The sequence below is a fragment of the Protopterus annectens genome, chromosome 3.part1 (genome assembly GCF_019279795.1).
Source record: "Protopterus annectens isolate FY-2018-M chromosome 3.part1, PAN1.0, whole genome shotgun sequence".
NCBI lineage: Eukaryota > Metazoa > Chordata > Ceratodontiformes > Protopteridae > Protopterus > Protopterus annectens.
Genome location: NC_056732.1, coordinates 1,021,532,220 through 1,021,552,643, shown reverse-complemented (window position 1 = coordinate 1,021,552,643; position 20,424 = coordinate 1,021,532,220). Strand labels below are relative to the sequence as shown.

At 44.5% G+C, this 20,424-nt stretch overlaps 1 protein-coding gene across 2 annotated transcripts in view; it reads right to left on the bottom strand.

Moving 5' to 3' along the window:
* Positions 1 to 20,424, bottom strand: part of LOC122798333 — a 487,632-nt gene that overhangs the window by 49,303 nt on the left and 417,905 nt on the right. The gene's annotated exons all lie outside the window — the stretch shown is intronic.

The following is a 20,424-nucleotide window of genomic DNA, read 5'->3' as shown; positions in this document are numbered from 1 at the left end:
TCCAAACATCTTTCTCCAACAATGGGAGAATGGATTGTAAAGTGACCATTCGGAATTTGGACTTCATGACGGACTGGTTTAGTTTGCTGAGATCCAATATGGGTCTCAGGTCCCCTGTCTTTTTTGGCACTAAAAAGAACCTTGAGTAGTTTCCGGATCCGATCTGGTCTGTGGGGACCGGTTGGATGACTCCTTTTTCCAGCAGCTTTGAAGCTTCTACGGCTGCAATTTCCCTTTGACTGGGTGGTGGGTCCGGGATTTTTTTGGACGGTGGGGGTGAGTGTGTGAAGGGAATGGTGTAACCTCTGGCAATAATCCGAAGCACCCATCTGTCCTGAGTAATAGACTCCCAGGCTTTTAGGTGCTTGGCGAAACGGCACCCAACTGGCTCCGGAGCAGCACAGTCGGGCAATCCCTCATGGAGTGTGGGAGGCTGAAGAGCCACGAAAGGACTCGCGGTCTCCAGTGTTGCGGGGGCCTCTGCCGCCTCTGGGACGGCGTCTCCCAGAATAATTTCCCCGTCCTCTGCCTCTGGAAGGGGAATCTTCCTGCTGTTGGGGAAAGAATTTCTGTGATTTGCGGAACCACATCTTCCCTCCTCTTTAGCCTTGGGATAAGGCCGAAGGGAGTGGAATAACGTGCTCCTACGGCAGATAAAGTCTTTCCCTCCTGCTCACAGCGGTAAGAGTGTCTTTACCTTGGGTCCAAACAAAGAGGACCCATCAAAGGGAGCGTCGGCAAAGGAAGACTTGAAGGCCTCCGCGAAATGACACAAACGGAGCCAGGCTTGTCTCCGTAGAGCCACGCCTGTGCCTGCCGCTCTGCCCGCCCCTTCGGCCGCATATGAAATGAGCCTCATGGACAAGTTAGAAATAGAGGTAATGATAGCCAACTGAGAGCTAACCGACTGGGCTAGCTGCTCAGGTAGGTTACCTGAGAGGGAGTCTGAGAGCTCCTTGACCAGATCCCTCTGTAGTCTGGTGAAATGTGCCAAATAATTCAGGGACCTCAGAGTAAAGGCCGCTGAAGTCAGGGTGCGCTTCCTGCACGTCCATGCTCCTAGACTCCTTATTAGGAGGATGGACGGACGTTGAAGCCTCTGCCACGTCCTGCTGGGTAGCAGATGCCACCACCATGGCATCTACAGCCACGCCTTTCGTCAAGAACTCCTTCTCGGTGGGGCAGACAAAAATTTGTTAGGGCGAAGGCACTGGTTCCACAGTATCTAGATGTTCCCACGCCTCCGACAAACCAAATCCAGGAGCTCGTCAAGGGCGGAGACACCCAGGAGGCGGAGGGCTGAGCCCAAGGCCTTGAGAAACACTGACTCATCAACGGAGGGGTTTGGAATTCCAGCCCTCGTTGCTTAAGGATTTCTAGAATGTCTGCAAATGAGACATCATCCGAGGACGACTTTGGGGACCCCTCCGCATCATCAAGATCAGTGTCCGATGTAAGAGACTCGTCGGGGAGTCCACGTGCTTCCTCTTGCACGATCTCTTCCTTGGGGCTCTTCCGAAGACAACTCAAGAACCCTCAGGAGGAGGGGAACCTCCAGTGGGGGTAACCTCAGGCCCCGGGGCTCCGCTGCCTAGAGACAGGGGAACTGCCAAAGACACAGTCTCCATGCCCAGGGAAGGTGCCGGTAAAGCCGTAGAGATGGCCGAAGAAGACTTGGCCAAGGCACTCCTCATAGCTCTGAAAGCCGGACCCCCAGAATCCTGGGAGTGTCCGGTCTCCGGAGCCATGACAGCAGACGGAAGTCCTGCGGCCGAAGCACCGAGAGGGAGGCTCGGAACCGACAGCATAGGTCCCAACGTCACCCGGGTCCGGCCGAAGAAGTCCGTGTGCTAAACTCGACCAAGGCCGGGGTTGGAGTAAGGGTCGGAGCCGACCCTAGGATCTCCACTGGCTCCATCAGCACCTGCTCCGACAGAGCCGAAGCGGTCGGAGGAGGAATGGCAATGGAGTTGGCTATCGGCTCCGAAGCCAATTGGGTTGGAGCCGAAACAAATTTTTGAAAGACTGGGGACTGGAACAGTCTTTGGAGCACCCTATGTCCGAATCTGACATCCTCGATGACCTGGAGGAGACCGAACGGGTTCGAGTAGGTCTCTCCAACGGCTCCAAGGGACTAGGGGACCGGCTCCGAGGCGACTCGATAACTATCGGCGCCGAAGGAGTGCATAAACCAATTTCCATCGGTGCCGAAGAGTACTTCGGTGCCGAGGAGGAAGTGTCTGAGCGGACAACCTTCATCGGCTCCAAGATCAGTGGAGCCGATGAAGGTGACCCGCCTCTCGATGCCCCAGCCGTTGGCTCCGAACCCAGAGGAGTCGAGACTGGAGGCATCGAGGCAGACCGTTCCGCCCTCGGCTCCGAAGTCCGTGGAGCCGAAGGAGAAGCCTGCCTATGTCTTTTGGTGGTCGGGTCTGACGGACTGGTCGGAGCCGACGCCCTTTTCTTTTTAGCAGGAGAAGGAGAGGATGCTAATGCTTCTTCAAAAGAGGGTTTTATAAGGCCTTTCAAAATAAGTTTATTTTTCCTCTCTTGGAGGACCCTCGAGGAAAACGCGTGACACACGCTGCAGGACTCCTGCAAATGTTTGGCGCCCAAACAATATACACAGAGAGAGTGGTCATCTGTGACTGACATTTTAAAACTGCACTTAGTGCACTTCTTAAAGCCCGAAGGCCTAGGAGCCTGAGACATTATTAGCAACAAATTCAGTAACTGTATCACAGAAAAAACACACGGTTTTGTTTTTTTTTTTTTTTTTAATTGACTGTCACTACAATGACTAGCTTACGGTTGCCGATTAAGATTGACAGTCCGACAACTACAGAAAAATAACTAAATAAGGATCCTAGAACCCCTAAGGATTTGAAAAAAAAAATTGACTGACTGGGAAAGGCCCTTCAATTCAAGGGGGCCTCTAGTCAGAACAAACACACAATCACACACAAAATTTTCCACAAAAAATACCCAGTCACACACAAAAAGTACGGTATAGCTGTTAAAACAGCTTTTTGTTATAGAAATAGAAAATTCCTGACAGAAAAAGTTAGTGAAAAACACTACTTAGCTCAGCCAGCTCGAGACCACGTCTTTGCTAGTTAGCGGCAAACGAGATCTGGGGGACTGGTAGTGGTGCATCCTGGGATATAGTAAGCTCAGCCAATAAGAGACTTCGCTCTTTGGCATAAGCGTGCCGAGTCGGAGCAGAGGGATCGGCTCCGAACCCATCAGTCAGAATGTAGGCGAGATAGGATCACATAACATCACTCTGGATGTTCTCTCAAAATGGCACTGCTGCCTGCATGTTCTCACTGTTTATATGCACGTGCTACATTTGGAAATGCTTCTTAAAGGTACATACGCTCTGATCTACATCCTTTTTCTCTGAGAAACAGTCCATATATGAAATGACAGCATTCAATGACATGCAATTTACAGAAATGATCTTTTGACATGCACTTATACAGAACTAATGAGACATACAATCATACAAAATTAGACACAAAACAATCCTGTCCAGTTTGCTGTGTATTTTACACTAGGTCTGGAAATACGATCTGATCGTGTAACATAAAAGTCAGAATTGGGATCTAGCAATGGGGACTGTCCAAGGAATGTTCAACTTTGGGGACATCTGGGACATCATCAGGAATGGGAATGGATACTGAGACATGCTCTTTGGTATGAACATAGTCAGGGCTGCTCTGAAATCTAGAGTCTGTATCACAGGTACGATGCTGCAGTATCATTTCTGATACAAGTAGAAGATATCAGCGGTTTCTCCTGTATTTTATACCCTCAGATTCCACTAAATAGGATCTCGGCTTGGTACATATACCTCTCCTTGACCAATTCGATCAAAGACTTTCGCCGTTTGCATCCTCTTTGTCTCTTCTTTTAACGGAAGAAGAAATCTATCTACTCATTTTATCATGGATAGACTTCTGAGAATAATGTTTCTTAAAAAGTTGGGCTTTGATTGCTCTGTTGTTTTTAGTACTAGGCACCAACAAACTAGAACTGCTAGGCAAGGTTGTTTTGGTTTTCCCTAGATAGAAATCTCTGAGCAGGTGAGCCAAGTAGATTGTCATGGGATATATTTCTGAAACTGAGTAAATTCAAGAAAATATTGCTATTGTCACACTTTGACCTCTCTAGTAATTGCTTTGCACTCTGTACTGCACGTTCAGCAAGGCCATCTGACTGTGGGTATTCAGGACTACTAGGAACATGATCAAAGTCCCACTCTTTTGCAAATCTCTGAAACTGACTGGTAAACTGAGAACCACTGTCAGAAATAAAGTACAGTTTTGTACCTACCATAAATGTAGATGTCCGATAGGTATGCATCTGCAGTCATAACATATGGGTTTGTCCTGCCTCAGGCAGCCCTTCGGTCGGCCAGATTCCAAAGTCTGGGTCTGGTCTCGGCTGATGTCGCACTTTCCCCGACGTCATAGCTTCTGGGGGTATAAAGGCATCAGCCGACGCCATTTTCCTCAGTGTTTCTTGCCCCAGATGCCAGGTGCCCTCTAGGAAGGCTAAATTTGGATAAATGTTGAATGTTCCAAACAGTAGCAAAATATATATATATATATATATATATATATATATATATATATATATATATATATATATATACATATATACAAACAAACAAACAAATACACCATAACAGATTCCCCCAGCTAGCTGAAAGAGGGGTAAGCACCCTAGGAATACCACAGAGGGGAAGGAGGGTGGGTAATCCTGACTGCAGATGCATACCTATCGGACATCTACATTTATGGTAGGTACAAAACTGTACTATGTCCTTCAAGGATGCATCTGCAGTCATAACATATGGGTAGAATACCATAGCCAAACTGGGGGAGGAGGTACTAAGATAAGGATGGTGTAGTTAAGATCCCCTGTAAAACTGCAGTTGCAAAGCCTGCTAGGGATCTGGAGTATAAAGGAAGATTGTAATGCTTGGCAAATGTATGCACAGAGCTCCAAGTAGCAGCTTCTAAAATGTCCTTGGTAGCCACCCCTCGTAGGAAAGCTGTAGTGGTGGCTGTGGCCCTTGTGGAATGAGGTCTGATATTTTCAGGAGCTGTCTTTCCATGAAAAGAGTAGCAAAAGCGAATGCAATTTCCTATCCATTTTGAAATTATCTGTTTGGAAATTGCTTTTCCTTGTACCCCAGTTGCATATGCTACAAAAAGTTGGTCAGTTTTTCTGCTGGTTTTAGTTCTGTCCAGATAGTAGCATAGTTGTCTGTGTACATCCAAGGTGTGCAAAAGTTTTTCTCCCTTGTTCTGTGGGTTAGGGAAGAACGTAGGCAAATGAATAGCTTGGTTCAAGGATACCCTGGATACCACCTTTGGCATGAAAGTAGGATTGGTTCTCAGAGACACTCTATCCTGGTGAAAAATAAGAAAAGGCTGCACTGCCATTAATACCTGTAACTAGGATACTCTTCTTGCTGAAGTGATTGCCAGAAGGAAAGCAGTTTTCCGAGATAAATACTGTAAGTCTGCTGATGCTGCTGGTTCAAAAGGAGGTAGTGTCAATTTTTCCAGCACAAAATTGAGATCCCATGCAGGCAGAGGGGGTCTCCTTGGAGGTTTAACATTTTTGATCCCTCTCAAAAATTGTCTGAGAAGAGGGTGAGAGAAGATAGGAGGATCCATATTATATTCTGCTGAAATTGCTGAAGCATGAATCTTAATGGAAGAGTAGGACAGGCCATTGTGGAACAATTCTGCTAAGTATTCTAGGATGTGTGCTAGGTTTGCCACTGTGACATCTGTGCCCCTTGATGGGCTCCAAATGAGGAATCTCTTCCATTTAGCTGAGTATGTCTTCCTTGTGAAGGGTCTGCGAGCCTCCAGGATAATGTCCTTGACCCTCTGAGATGAGAGAGTTTGGTTTGGTTTTAAGCAATTTTCCAGGCAGTTAGTTGCAGTGTTTTCAAGTTTGGATGCAGGGTCTTGAAATTGTTCTGCGTTAGAAGAAGAGGCCATAGGGGTAGAGGCCATGAGTTCGCCTGAGACATGCTTCTCAGTAGCGGATACCAGTGCTGTCTTGGCCAGTCCGGAGCTATTAGTATCACCTTTGGCTGTTCCTCCCTGATCTTTAGTAGAACCTTGTATATCAATGGGAGAGGTGGAAATGCGTACACGGTTAGGGCATTCCAGCTGAAAGAGAGAGAGTCCACCCTCCAGGCTTGTGGGTGGTATGTCCTTGAGCAGAATTTCTTCAGTTGGTGGTTGAGTGGGGAGGCGAACATATCTATCTCTGGTATTCCCCATTTCCTTGTTATGAGTTTGAAGATGTCTGGATGCAGCATCCATTCGTGAGCATCCGTGGTAGTTCTGCTTAAGCTGTCTGCTAGTGAGTTCTCTTTTCCTGGTACGAATATAGCCTGCAGCTGGATGTTGAGATTCAGGCCTAGGTTCCACAGATCCATTGCCATCCGGCATAGAGGGTAGGAATGCGTGCCTCCCTGCTTGTTTATGTACCACATGACCGTGGTGTTGTCTGTCCTTATCAGCAGATGTCCTTGCTGGAGGAATGGTTTGAATGCCTCGATTGCATGCTTCACTGCCAGCATCTCCTTTTGGTTTATGTGCAAGTTTAGCTGGCCTTGAGACCATAGGCCTTGGATACATTTGTCCTCCATGTGTGCTCCCCATCCTAGGTCTGAGGTATCCGTGGTGATGGTCTGCCTTGGTTTTGGTTTGTTGAAAGGCAACCTTCTGTTGGACTGGCAGGCCTGAGCCCACCACAGGAATTCCTTTTGAAGGCATGGAATGATTGGTATCATGGTTTCTAGACTGTGCCTGTGTTGAGACCATACATTCCTTAGGTACCATTGTAATTTCCTCATATGCAGCCTGGCATGCGGGATCAAGAGTATGCAGGATGCCATGTAACCCAGGGCCTGCAGGACTTTCCTTGCAGTAAGCTGAGCTAGTCTTGTCAAAGTCATGAAGTAATCTGGAAGTTGTTTTTGTTTTTCTTCTGTGAGAAAAGCCATCTGAGTTATTGTGTCCAGATCCTTACCCAAAAAGGTTATCCTTTGGGATGGCACTAGTCTTGACTTTTGGATGTTGACTGTGTATCCCAAGGCCTGTAACAGGTGTATGACATAGGCCAAATCCTTTATTAATTTTGTCTTGTTGTCCGCTTGTATCAGGCAGTCGTCCAGGTATGGGTAGATTTGAATTCCCTGAAGTCTGCAATGTGCAAATACTGATGCCAGGCATTTCGTGAATACTCTGGGCGCAGTAGATAAGCCAAAGGGTAATGCTGAGAATTGATAATGCTCTGATCCTACAAGAAATCTGAGGTGTCTTCTGCAATCTGGTCGGATAGGGACGTGCAGGTATGCCTCCTTGAGATCTAGAGTCACCAGCCAAGACTCCTTGCCCAACATGGGAAGAAGTTGCTGTAGGGTCAGCATTTTGAATTTTGGCACAATGAGATATGTGTTCAGTGCGGACAAGTCGAGAATAGGCCTCCATTGGTTTTCTTTTCTTGGTACAAGGAATAGTCTGGAGTAAAATCCTTGGCCTTGTTCCATAGATGGTACCCTTTCTATTGCTTTCATCTGAAGTAAATTGTTGATTTGTCTTAAAGCCTCTGGCTTCTGGTTTGGTGGAAGGTTTGGCATTCCGCTCCTTTTCTAAAGTGTGGAAGTGAAACCTGTATCCTTTGTCTATTGTTTGCAATGTCCATGAGTCCTTTGTAATGCAATGCCAGTTTTTGAGAATAAAGCCAGCTTTCTGCCCAAGGGAGCTTCCAGTTGTTCCCTGGTAGGCGGAATCAGAGTCAAGTCATTGTGTCTGTCCTGTGGTAGTGGTTGTAGTTGCAGCTGTGGCACTACTCCTCTGGTTGGCAGGCTGCCACTGACGGCCCCTGTAGGCACCCTTTGATTGACCTCTGCCTCTAGGGCGTCTATTCCTGCCCCTCTGTGCTCTGGAGGTGTCTGGAAAGGACCAATTCTTTGAAGGCCAGTTTCTGCTGAACCTCTGAGGTTGGACCTGCAGAAATTCCTTTACTGTTTGCACAGATTTTGCTTTTTCTTCCACTTTCTTTAGAATCTCCTGTGCAGGGGAGCCAAATAAACTTTGTTTCTCCATTGGAGCATCTGGGAGTTTAGCCTTGACATGGTCTGGCAAGGATTGCTCTTTTAGCCAGGCATGCCTACGAAAGACTGCCCCAGTCATAGCTGATCTAAATGAAGCCTCCAGTGCATCATAGCCACATTTTAAGAAATGATTACTGACCTGCTGAGAGTTGTGTACCAAATCCTGAAGGGATTTACGGTCTAAAGGTTCAGGAGAAGAAAGTTTTTTATTCAGCTGATCTAACAAATATTCTTGGTACTGTATCATATGGAATTGACAGTTTAAAGCCCTGGCAGAAAGAGTAGCAGATGTATAAACCTTTTTACCCCATCTCTCTAATGCTCTAGACTCTCTGTCAGAGGGTAGGGGATTTTTGGCAGTGGCAGTGGCAGCTACAACACCTTTTGGGCCCTGAGAAATAGTTTCTGGGTCTGCAGCATGGGCTTTATACAGGTGGAAGTGAGAATCCGGGACCCTGTAATATCTGTCAGGTTTGGCGGGGGCCGGTGGAAGAGAATCAGGTGCAGAACTGACATCATTATACACATCATGAATTACAGTTAGCACTGGTGGAATGGCTAAGGGCCTATGCTGGGGCAAATGTAAAAAGGTCCTTAATCTTTTTCTAGAATCAGAAAAATCCTGACCCTGCCATTGAAAGTGTTCCCTCATTGAATGCAAAGTCTCCCCAAAGGAAAATTCTTCAGGAGGGAAGGCCGAAGGAATAGAGTCTTCTGCATCTGAATCCTCATAAGGCGAATAGGCCCCTTCCTGATGGTCTGACAAATCAGATCCAGCCGTGGAGTAATCAGAGGAGAGAGGTTCAGAGGGTTCAGTCCTAGGCCTTTTGTCAGGTGGAGGTTGGGAGGCCCGGTCTGGGTGAGGTTGGGAACCCCTAATTAAGGATATTAGGTCCTCAGCAAGACTGAGAATCTGAGAACTTGAGGAAGGCCTCTGTGAAGTAGATTTGGCAGGTAAAGCTTTAGAACTTTTGGCAGCTTTAGCCCTGGAGAAGGCCTTAATAGACATAGAAGCTGGGGGCCTAGCTGCCCCACGTGCAGGAGTAGAAATGTCCAAAGGAATGGTGTTGGACAATTCTTGAGCGCTAGCTTCGGTAGGGATTTCTGAAGCCGACTCAGCCGGGGCCTCTCTGGCCTCGGTTGTCGGAGGAATGGTTTCGGTCGTAGTAAGAACAGAGGACTCTGTTTCAGCCGAAACCGAGACACTCGCGGTAGGCCTAACCGTGGTTTCAGCCGAAACCGCGGGCCACGAGTGTCGATCCATTTCCCTGCGTTTTTTGGCCATATGCGTAGCTGGAGACTCCGACGGCATTTTATATGCAAAAGCGGAGCCGAAAAAATCTTCTGCAAACTCCGACCGACGTCTAAGAGTCCGTCGGTTGAAGGAGGCACAGGCTAAACAAGCTGATACGTCGTGGTCTGGGCCTAAGCAAGGAAGGCAGTAAGAATGGAAATCCTTATGAGGTATTTGTTTCCCACAAGTTAAACAATTATTTACTTTGACATCGGCTGAGGCAAGAAAGAGTCCCCAACGGGGTACTTAGCTTTTTTCGAAGTCTTCGGTAGCTGAAATCTCGGGATCTGACCGACCGGCACTTGCGAACAGCTTCTGCTTCGGGCACCGCGCGGCAAGAAAGACTGGGGAAAATGGCGTCGGCTGATGCCTTTATACCCCAGAAGCTATGACGTCAGGGAAAGTGCGACATCAGCCGAGGCCAGACCCAGACTTTGGAATCCGGCCGACCGAAGGGCTGCCTGAGGCAGGACAACCCATATGTTATGACTGCAGATGCATCCTTGAAGGACATCTGTGTGGACTACCATGGACTGAGAAATGTTGTTTCATCTTAGTAATAACAGCACTGGATGTTCAATTTGCTACCTAACCTGTCTCAATTGAATAAGAGTCTACCAACACTAAGTAATGCTGATTGTTGCACTCAAATATTTCAGTTGCTACTGTTGACCAAGGTAGTTCAGGAATTTGGCTTAGCTGAAGTGGCTCTTTTTGCAAATGCGGTTTAGTACTGATGCACACTGAACAAGAAGAAAGCACTTTATCAACGTCTTTTGATAAAGAAGGCAAAAATACTAGCCCTCTCACCCTTTTGGTAGCATCGGAACATGGGGGGCCACAATGCAAAATCTGAATGTATTCATGTTGTAAGAAAGTAGGAACAACAACTTTTGGACCTTTGAAAATGATACCATCTTCCATCAGCATCTCATCTCTGTATGGAAAGTAAGGTTGTACTTCTGGCGGCACACTGGATTGCTACATTGAAGTGGTCAAGCTTTTCCAAAATTGGATCAGTCTTTGTATGATCTCTCAGCTCATCAAGTCTCATGGTAGAAAAATGATGCACTTCCATGACATCAAAGTCAACATTGTCTACATCAAGCTGTTCCGTGGTATTTCCGGGAGATCTGGATAAGGTATCAGCCAGATAAAGAAATTTACTTTTTGTATAGACCAGTTTGAGATTGTACTTTCGTAATCTGAGCACCATTCTTTGTAGTCTTGCTGAAGCTGAATGCATAGGCTTATTTAAAATAGAGACTAGAGGCTGACTGTCAAGTTTCTATCCGGATAGCTCAGCCATAAATACAATTGCCAAAAGTTCCTTCTCAATTTGAGCATAATGCATCTCTGTTTGGGTTAGAGTTCTAGATGTGCAGGCAACAGGTCTGCACTCTTGAAAAATAACTGCACCAAGACCAAACTATGAAGCATCACATGAAAAAAATACTGGTTTGTGGACATCATAGTATCTAAATGTAGCTGGGTTAGCAATTTGCTGTTTGAAGTTACCAAATGCCCTTGGATGTTTTTCTAACCATGACTATACAACACATTTGCATGTCAGCTCTCTCAAAGGCACTGATAACTCACTAAAGTCAGGGATAAATTTGCCCAAATAGTTAACCATACCAAGAAAATGCCATAGAGCTTGGATATTGTCTGGAGCTGGCATCTCAAGAATGGCTGCTTGTTAATAAGGATCTGATCGTAAGCCTGTACTGGTAAATAAATGACTTGCATAAGTAACTCCTGGTAGTCTGAATCTGCATTTCAGAAGATGGAGCTTTAAATTCACTTCACGTGCTATGTCCAGAACTTTCCTGAGGTTTCTGTCATTCTCTGCTTCATTATCACCTCCAACCAGTAAATCATCAACAATTATTGCACACTGGTAGCCTTAAAAAAATTTGCTCCACTGCACACTGAAAGACTTCACTAGCAGATTTTTTCCCAAAAGTTATCCTGAGGAATTTGTAGCTACCAAATGGGGTACTAAATGCAGTCAGTAGTGAAGATTTGCAATCAAGCATTACCTGCCAAAATGAACTCTCTGCATCTGAGAGAGAAAAAACACTGGCATTTGGCATGAGGGTGGCAATTCCCTCAACTTTACGCATCGGATGATGAGGTCTTTTTAACGCCTTGTTCAAGTCTCTTGGGTCAATGCATATTCCGATTTCATCTGAATTTTTCTTACAAGCAACTACCATGGAAGACACCCATCAGTTGGTTCTGTGACTGGACAAATCATACCTTGCTGCACCATTTTGTCTAACTGGACCTTGACTTAGTCCTGCATAGCTATTGGAACTCTCCTTGCTGGTCTGACCACTGGACTGACCTCTGAGTCTACTTCAATGGAGTACACAACTGGAAGTTTAACTTGTTGTCGAAAACATCAGCATATTCTGAGAAAGACGTGCTTACATGATGTACTTCTTTGGTAAAAGAAAGCAGTTTCATTCTTAAACTGTCTCTGAGACCTAATAATGACTGCACAGGTCTTCTGACTACATAAAACTGCAAGCTGCAACTGTTCCCACATGAATAGCATGAAAGCACTACTGAGCCTTCGGTTTGAATCTCATCACCTCCATAAGTAACAAGCTTCACACAACTGACCAAATTAAGTTGCTCACTAGCCCTCACTCTAGCAAATGTTTCTGTTGACGTTACATTACACTTTGAACCATTGTCTACTTTGAGCTCTGTGGGCTTACCATTGATCAGAACAGTAAAAATACTTCATTGTTTGCCAACAAATCTACTGCATCAACCTTTTCACCGACCACTGATACACCATCTACATAGAAAGTAGGGTTGCAGCTCTCTACATGATCAACTTGCTTTTTTGACTGACCTTTCTTAAGTGAATGAAGCTTGCTTGACTTAAAAAAAACTTTTGAAAATTATTCCATTTTTTATACTTGTGGTATTGCTGACCGAATGCAAAGCACTTCTCTTTTAGACTCATGACTGGCACCACAACTACGACAGTTAACAATGAGATTTGACTTGGGTTTTGCTGACTCACTCTTGCACGGCACTAAACATTTTTACTAAGCTAGTCTTGGAACTTGCTAGAAAGCTACTGGTTTTCCCTGCTAGACCCGCAGGGGTTGCTGCTGCCATGTGCTTAGGCCTGTTTCAACCATGCTCTTATCACCAGCAAGCATATTTGTGCGTCTTTCTGTGAGCTCATGGATTTAGCAAATCTCTATGGCTTTGTTTAACTTTAAATCACTGACACAAAGAAAAATCTCTTTCACTGCAGCACTATTAACACCACACACAAGCCTGTCATTTATCAACTCATCTTTCAAGTCACCAAATCTGCACATTTTGGCCTTATTTCTCAAGTCAGTGATATAAGCTGCAAAATTTTCACCTGGTTTTTGGTCTCTTGTATAAAATAAGTGCCTCTGTAATGTAACACTTGTCTGGGGGTTGCACATTTCTCTAAATCTGCATTTTAAACACTCGGGGTCCTCCCTTGATTCGGCCGGTACCACAATATGGCGTTTTCCTCCTCTCCTTCATATACTTCTGGTGCAAAAATAAATGAACGCTCTCTCTCTCTCTCAATAGCATCTTTATCAGAAAAAGCTGCTTGTATGGAAATATCTTATTCATGCTCGAATACTCAATTCTCTGCTATATTATGATCAAACACAAGTGGACCAGGTCTGCGAAATGCCTCTGCTGTATCAACACCCAGTCGTGAAAGTGCTTGAAATTATGTACGAACATACATATAAATATATATGCTAGAACTCTGTACAGTGTAAGAAACGCTTTGAAATGGCAGCTTTCTGCGAATAAATGCACATAGCACAAGAAACTTTTCGAAATGGCTGTACTTTGACTGCACTTTGCAATATAACTGTACTTTGCACACAGCAAACTCTTTGAAATAATTGCACCATAATAAAGCACACACTCTGCAAATGCTTTGCACACTGAGATACTTTGAACAACTCTAGTTATGCTTTGAATGGCTTTGGTCAATGCAAAATAGTAGTTTATGATCAAACATGGTCTTTTACTAAAAACATGCAGTCGCCTTGCTCTAAGTATAATTTGCCCTTTTACTGTACTTGTTATGCCTTTTTAATCTCTTATTATGCTCATTATACTTTTCTTTTGACTGCTTTACTTTAAACACGCTCATTATGCAAATCAAAGATTAATTCTGAGCCCCATATGAATGTCTCTGCTAGTTTTATTAAATATCGCGGTTTCGAACATTTCTTTAATTAATAATGCATTTTGTGCCTTTAGTTTGATTAAAATATGTCTTGTGCTATTCATTTCATTAATAATGTATTTTATGCCTTACAAATGCGCCTTTTCATTTTTTTTACTAAATAAATAATTTGTGCAGTTTTCTTTACCTTAAGTTCATTTCCGGCCCTTTTTTTGTTTGCCTGAGCTCTATTTCACTCACCCAGCTCGATCTGCCTTCGCCTTCAACTCTGCACCTCATGGCTTGAAGTTGCTTTCTTAATCCCGATTCTGACACCATATCACTTGTCTGGTCAGGATAAAACAGACAAACATTCATGGGTTCTATTCAAACAGCTTTATTACACACAAACACATCAGAAATGAGGCTTTGTCACGTATAAACAGACTGCCTACCACACTCATACATGTTAACACTCTGGCTGTTCTCTCAAAATGGAACTGCAGCCTGCATGTGCTCACTATTTATTTGCACATGCTATATCTGGAAATGCTTCTTAAAGGTACATACACATGCACTGATCTACATTAGTATCCTCCCTTTTTCTGGACCTATCTAAAGCCTTTGATACAGTCTCTTACACCTTGCTTCTCTCCAAACTTTCTGCTCTTGGCTCTACCCTCAACTGTTTTGCTAGTTACATCTCCAATTGACTGCAGTCTGTAAAGCGGCTTTCCTCCTTTTCAAAATTTTCTTCGTTATCACAGGAGTACCTCAAGGTTTCATCCTTGGTCCAATTCTACTCAACATCTTTAACAATCTTCATTCATCCTGCTCTTAGTCCTCTCTAACACAATATGCAGATGACACCACTATCATCTGTTCATCCGACAATCTTCTACACCTTCAAACTATTACCCAAAGATCCTTTAACTCTATTGAAACATGGCTGACAATCAACTAGTGTGCAAAAGAAAACTACTATTTCTCCCTAAATCTTATTCTCACCTCAAAAATCATCCTTCACTAACACTTCCCTTGACAACACCCTAACAGAATTAGTGATGCATACCAAACTGCTGGGCATCACTGTTGACCATCAACTAAAATTTGATCTAGATGTCCAAAACTGTATAAAAAAATTTACCAAAATTTGTTATGTCCTACAGATCTAAAAAATTCCTTACCAATGACTCTAGGCTGTCCCTTGCTAATGCATATTTTTTTTTTACTCTACTTTATGCCGCACCTATCCAAACAAAACGTCAATCCACTCTTAAAACAAAAACTAAAACTCTGCTACAACAGAACTGCTAGATTTGTTGCAAACAGACCTTACAACTCACACTACTGCCTCTCTCTAAAATCCTTAAACTGGCTTGTACTGCCCCACCGCCTCTTCCTCTCTCTACTGCTCCTCACCCACTTCATAATCAATAAACCAACTTCCTGTCCAGTCATCTCAACCCTCACCACTTCTTATACTCCCCTCTCACTCTCTCCTGAGCTGTGACCAACTTCTATTAGAAAACTACAAACCAGAAAGATCCACAGACCACATACTATATAGTTATACAACATCATTGGCCTGGAACAAAAATCCTCTATCCCTCAAATCTATTCCAAATAGTCTCAAATGTAAAAAAGGTTTAAGAGAACTACCCCTTAACTCCTGGCTCTGTTCTTGCCTTTACCCTGCCTAACCATCTTCTATCCTTCCCCCTCTCTTCTAATCTTGCCTAATCGTTCACTAACCTTTTCTTTCCTCCTCTCACTATAACTCTCACTGCTCTACCTACTTCCCTCACTTTCACCTCTCATCTATAACCTATATATTCTCCCAGTACTGTTACTTCACTCTCTTTTCTCACAACCTTCACTATTCACACACTTCTCCTTTGCACTATACTACCCTCCTTTTTTCCTCAGAGCTTCTCTATTCATTCTAAATTCACCTTATTCTTCCAACTAACTACATCTTCTTTCAACTAACTATAAACTGGCAATAGTAACTACAATTGCAAATTGCTTTGAAGTTAGCTATGTTTCAAAGCCCCCATGCTAAAGGATAACGCTGTCCAAGCTGCAAAATCCTTTACTAATGCATTCTACGGGCACCTACAAGAATGCATGGATCGTGCTATCCCAAGCAAAACCAAGACTCACTCCTCCAAAAAAAGGAAACCAGTCTGGTGGACCCCTACCATAAACAAGCTATACAATAGGAGGAGGAAACTAGTACAGAAAAAGAGTAAAATCCCAAGAAGGGAAGACATTCCTGATCAGTATCAGCAAGAAACTACGATCTCTCATAAAATCATCCAAGGCGAGCTTTGAAAGAAAACTTGCCAAGGACTAGAAAGATAACCACAAGGCATTCTTTAGCTATGTCAAGAATCTAAGTGGCAATTCTCAGATCTGCTTGGAGTTAGTACAGAATGGCACAAAATACACTGAACCAACCGATATTGCCAACATCCTGGCAGACAGGTTCAGTGCAAACTTCACCCACCTTTCACCCCCAAAAGAGCCCAAAGCCATACCAGAAGAATGTAGAGCTCCTGAAATCACAGACACTCAGGTTAAAATAGCCCTCTCCAAAGCCAAAAACACAGCATCAATGGGACCGGACGCTGTCCCATGCTACGTCTTACACGAGCTCAAAGACTAACTAACCCCTCACCTAAACACACTGTTCAAACTCAGCCTCTCCACAGGCTACGTACCCATAGAGTGGTGCACAGCAATGGTTATTCCACTCCACAAAGGTGGAGCCACAACAGACCCCAGGCAACTATCGCCCTATAAGCCTGACTAGCTTGTTCTGCAAGGCTGTGGAGCACATCATCATGGAACACATTAACAGAAACATTGGGAACCTCCAAACATTGGACCCTACCCAGTTCGGCTTTGTTAAGGGCAGATCATGCCTCCTAAACCTGGCGGACTTCTTTGAGACAGTTACCAAGGCTATAGACGAGGGAAAGGTGGTACACACAGCCTACTTAGACCTCGCAAAGGCCTTCGACACCATTCCCCATTCTGGTATTATAAACAAGCTCACCAGCCTGAACATAAAACCCTATGTCACAAGATGGGTTGCCAACTGGCTCACGGACAGAACTCACATGGTGAGAGTTGCGGGAGCTAGGTCCGATTCTAAACCGGTTACAAGTGGCATTCCCCAGGGCTCAGTCCTAGGACCCCTCCTGTTCGGCATATACTTCTCAGAGGTACAGACAAGTACAGGAGGACTGTGGCTGACCATGTTCTCAGACGACTGCAAACTAGGGGCTATAATTGACTCACCGGTTGACACAGACCTCCTCCAAAAGGGTCTCACTAAGACAAATACCTGGTGTCCAAATCATGGCCTCAAGTTAAATGCCAAAAAGTGAACAGTTATTCCCTTTGGAAATAACAAAATACCTACAAACTACCACATAGGTGGTAGTCCCCTAAATACGGAAAACGTAATAAAGGATCTAGGGACCCAAGTAGATAGTAATCTTTCCTTTGATAACCACATTGCCAAAGTGGTTAGAAAATCCTTTTATGTAGCCCACCTAATCACAAATGGGTTTGCATCCAGATCAAAAGAGGTCATTGTGCCCATCTACTCATCACTCATCAGACCCATCAGAGAGTACAACGCTCCATTTGGGATGTACCTTACAAGACACCTGCAACAGGTGGAAAGACCACAGATGTACCTCACCAAGAGGATCACTGGCCTCAAACAGATGGCCTATGCAGCTCGACTGAAGAAACTCCAGCTGTACTCGGTTGCATACCGCCATCTCAGAGGTGATCTGCCTGACATACAAGGCCATGTCCAACCAGGAATTGATGGACAAGCTCCACCTAAAGAAAACCTTATCCCCTCGAGCCACATGCTCTAGGGATCTAAACCTCACCACAACAATAAATAGGACGTGCTGGAATGGTAGATTCCTGTCTGAGAGACTTCCCATGCTTTGGAACAAGATTCCAATCTACATTAGGCAGAGCTCCTTGCTAGCACTCTTCAAGAGAAACCTTGATGAGTGGATGGTAAACAAAGTTTACCCCGGGGATCACTTCAGTGGCTCTGCTGGACAGAGGCACAGGGAACTAATCTAAGGGGGCGGCGAAAGCCAACACATTCTGGCTAGGCTTATAAATGCCTTTGGGCAGATAGTCTAGTACCTACCTATGCACAAAATATTTGCTTATGAATTACTATTTCTGCATTTTTTTACTTAGCTTGTATATGTTTTTCAACTTACTTTGTGTTTTTACTCTATAACTTTGTTTAGACTCCTGATGTGATTATGTGTCTGGAGCTTTTCTCCCTTGCACTCTGCTGAAAAAAGGCCTCTGCCCAGTCGGACCTAGCATGGTTAACAAATGTCAAATAAAGTTAGTTATCCAATGCAGAAAACCATCTGCATGTACTACATCAGTACAGTGCCACTGATCTATTTTATGAACTGCAATCAGTGAAACTGTTAAGGACTTACTCAAAGCACATACAGATCTACGTAACAAGATAAAAATTAACTAATTATACATACCAAGCCTGGCTCTGGAGCATAGAAGGATGGAGTCCAGATTACAATCAAGGGAACTGGGGGGTTCAATTAGAAGCCCTAGCCAGTTACAGAGTGAGGATTAGTGAAGGGATAGGGCCTGCTTGACTCTCCCAGAGGATACAAGGATTCAGTGCACTTGGAAGCAAACCGTGCATTCAAGACTTCCTTGGTGGAGATAGAGGAGACCACCACCTTTTTCTTTGGGGTTGGTGGAGAGTGCTACTTGAAGGCAACGTTCCTTGTAGGCAAGAGGGAATGTTCAATCTAGACAGCCCGTTGTGCACTCCCTTCCCCTGCACAGTTGTGTGTTTACAGAGATGCTAGGGTGGCAAAAAACTAGAAAATCCTCAAATCATCCCTAATGACTATGTAAATGATGGCTCCTCTTGAATAATTGTCACGACTGGTGAACAGGAAATGAATGGGTCAAGTGGTTGAGAGGGTGCCAACGACTAGCAGGCAGTGGCAAATGAGCAAAAGAATGGCTGGCATGGATCAATACAGATTTATAATTAATCAATCAATCTGCAAGCAAAAAAGTACAGTTTTGTACCTACCATAAATGTAGATGTCCGAGAGGAATGCATCTGCAGTCTTTACAAATGGGTTGTCCTGTCGTCAGGCAGCCCTTCGGTCGGCCGGATTCCAAAGTCTGGGTCTGGCTTCGGCTGGTGTTGCACTTCACCCGACGTCATTGCGGCAGTTATTCGGGTATAAAGGCATCAGCCGACGCCATTTTCCTCAGTGTTTCTTGCCCCAGATGCCAGGTGCCCTCTTGGATGGCTAAATTTGGATAAATGCCAAAGTTTCCAAATAGTAGAGAGCAAACACATAAATAAGCATGTATGTACATATATACAAACAAATACACCATAATAGATCCCCCCCAAGCTAGCTGAAGATTGGCAAATACCCTAGGAGTACCTCAGAGGGGAAGGAGGGTGGGTAATCCTGACTGCAGATGCATTCCTCTCGGACATCTACATTTATGGTAGGTACAAAACTGTACTATGTGTCCTTCAAGGATACATCTGCAGTCTTTACAAATGGGTAGAATACCATAGCTAAACTAGGGGAGGAGGAAATGAGAAGAGATTATGGTGTAGTTAGGATCCCTTGCAAAACAGCAGTGGCAAAGCCAGCATGGGATCTAGAGTATAAAGGTAGGTTATAATGCTTGGCAAATGTATGCACGGAGGTCCAAGTAGCAGCCTCTATAATGTCCTTGGTAGCCACTCCTCGTAAGAAAGCTGTGGTAGTGGCCGTAGCCCTTGTGGAGTGAGGCCTGATGTTCTCTGGAGTTTTCTTTCCATGGTAGGAGTAACAAAATCTAATGCAATTTCCTATCCATTTGGAGATTGTCTGTTTAGAAATAGGTTTTCCTTCCTTTCCTGCTGCATATGCTACCAGAAGCTGGTCAGTTTTTCTATTGTTTTTTGTCCTGTCCAGGTAGTAGCGTAATTGTCTGTGTACATCTAAGGTATGTAAGAGCCTTTCTCCCCTGTTCTGTGGGTTGGGGAAGAATGTAGGAAGGTGGATAGCCTGATTTAAAGATACTCTGGATACCACCTTAGGCATAAATGTAGGATTTGTTCTCATGGACACACTGTCTTGATGGAAGATTAGGAAGGTTTGCACTGCCATTAATGCCTGTAGTTCAGAGACCCTTCTTGCTGAAGTTATTGCCAGCAGGAAAGCAGTCTTCCAGGATAAGTATTGTATTTCTGCTGTTGCTGCTGGTTCGAAGGGGAAGAGTCAGTTTTTCTAGCACAAAGTTCAAGTCCCATGCGGGCAATGGAGGTTTCCTGGGAGGTTTTACATTTTTGATTCTCTCAGAAACTGTCTGAGCAGAGGGTGCGAGAAGACAGGAGGATCCAAGCTGTACTCTGCTGAAATAGCTGATGCATGTATCTTGATGGAGGAATAGGACAGGCCTGTATGGAAGAGCTCCGCCAAGTACTCCAGGATGTTGGCTATGTTCACCAGTGTCACATCTTGCCCCTTTGCAGTACTCCAGATGAGATATCTTTTCCATTTTGCTGCATAATTCTTTCTTGTTGAAGGTCTACGAGCCTCCAGGATTATGTCTTTAACCCTTCGGGATAAATTAGGGTTAATTGCTGTTATGTGATGTTCCAGGCAGTTAGCTGTAGAGTTTTTAAGTTCGGATGCAGGATGTTGTAGTTGTTCTGTGTCAGCAGTAATG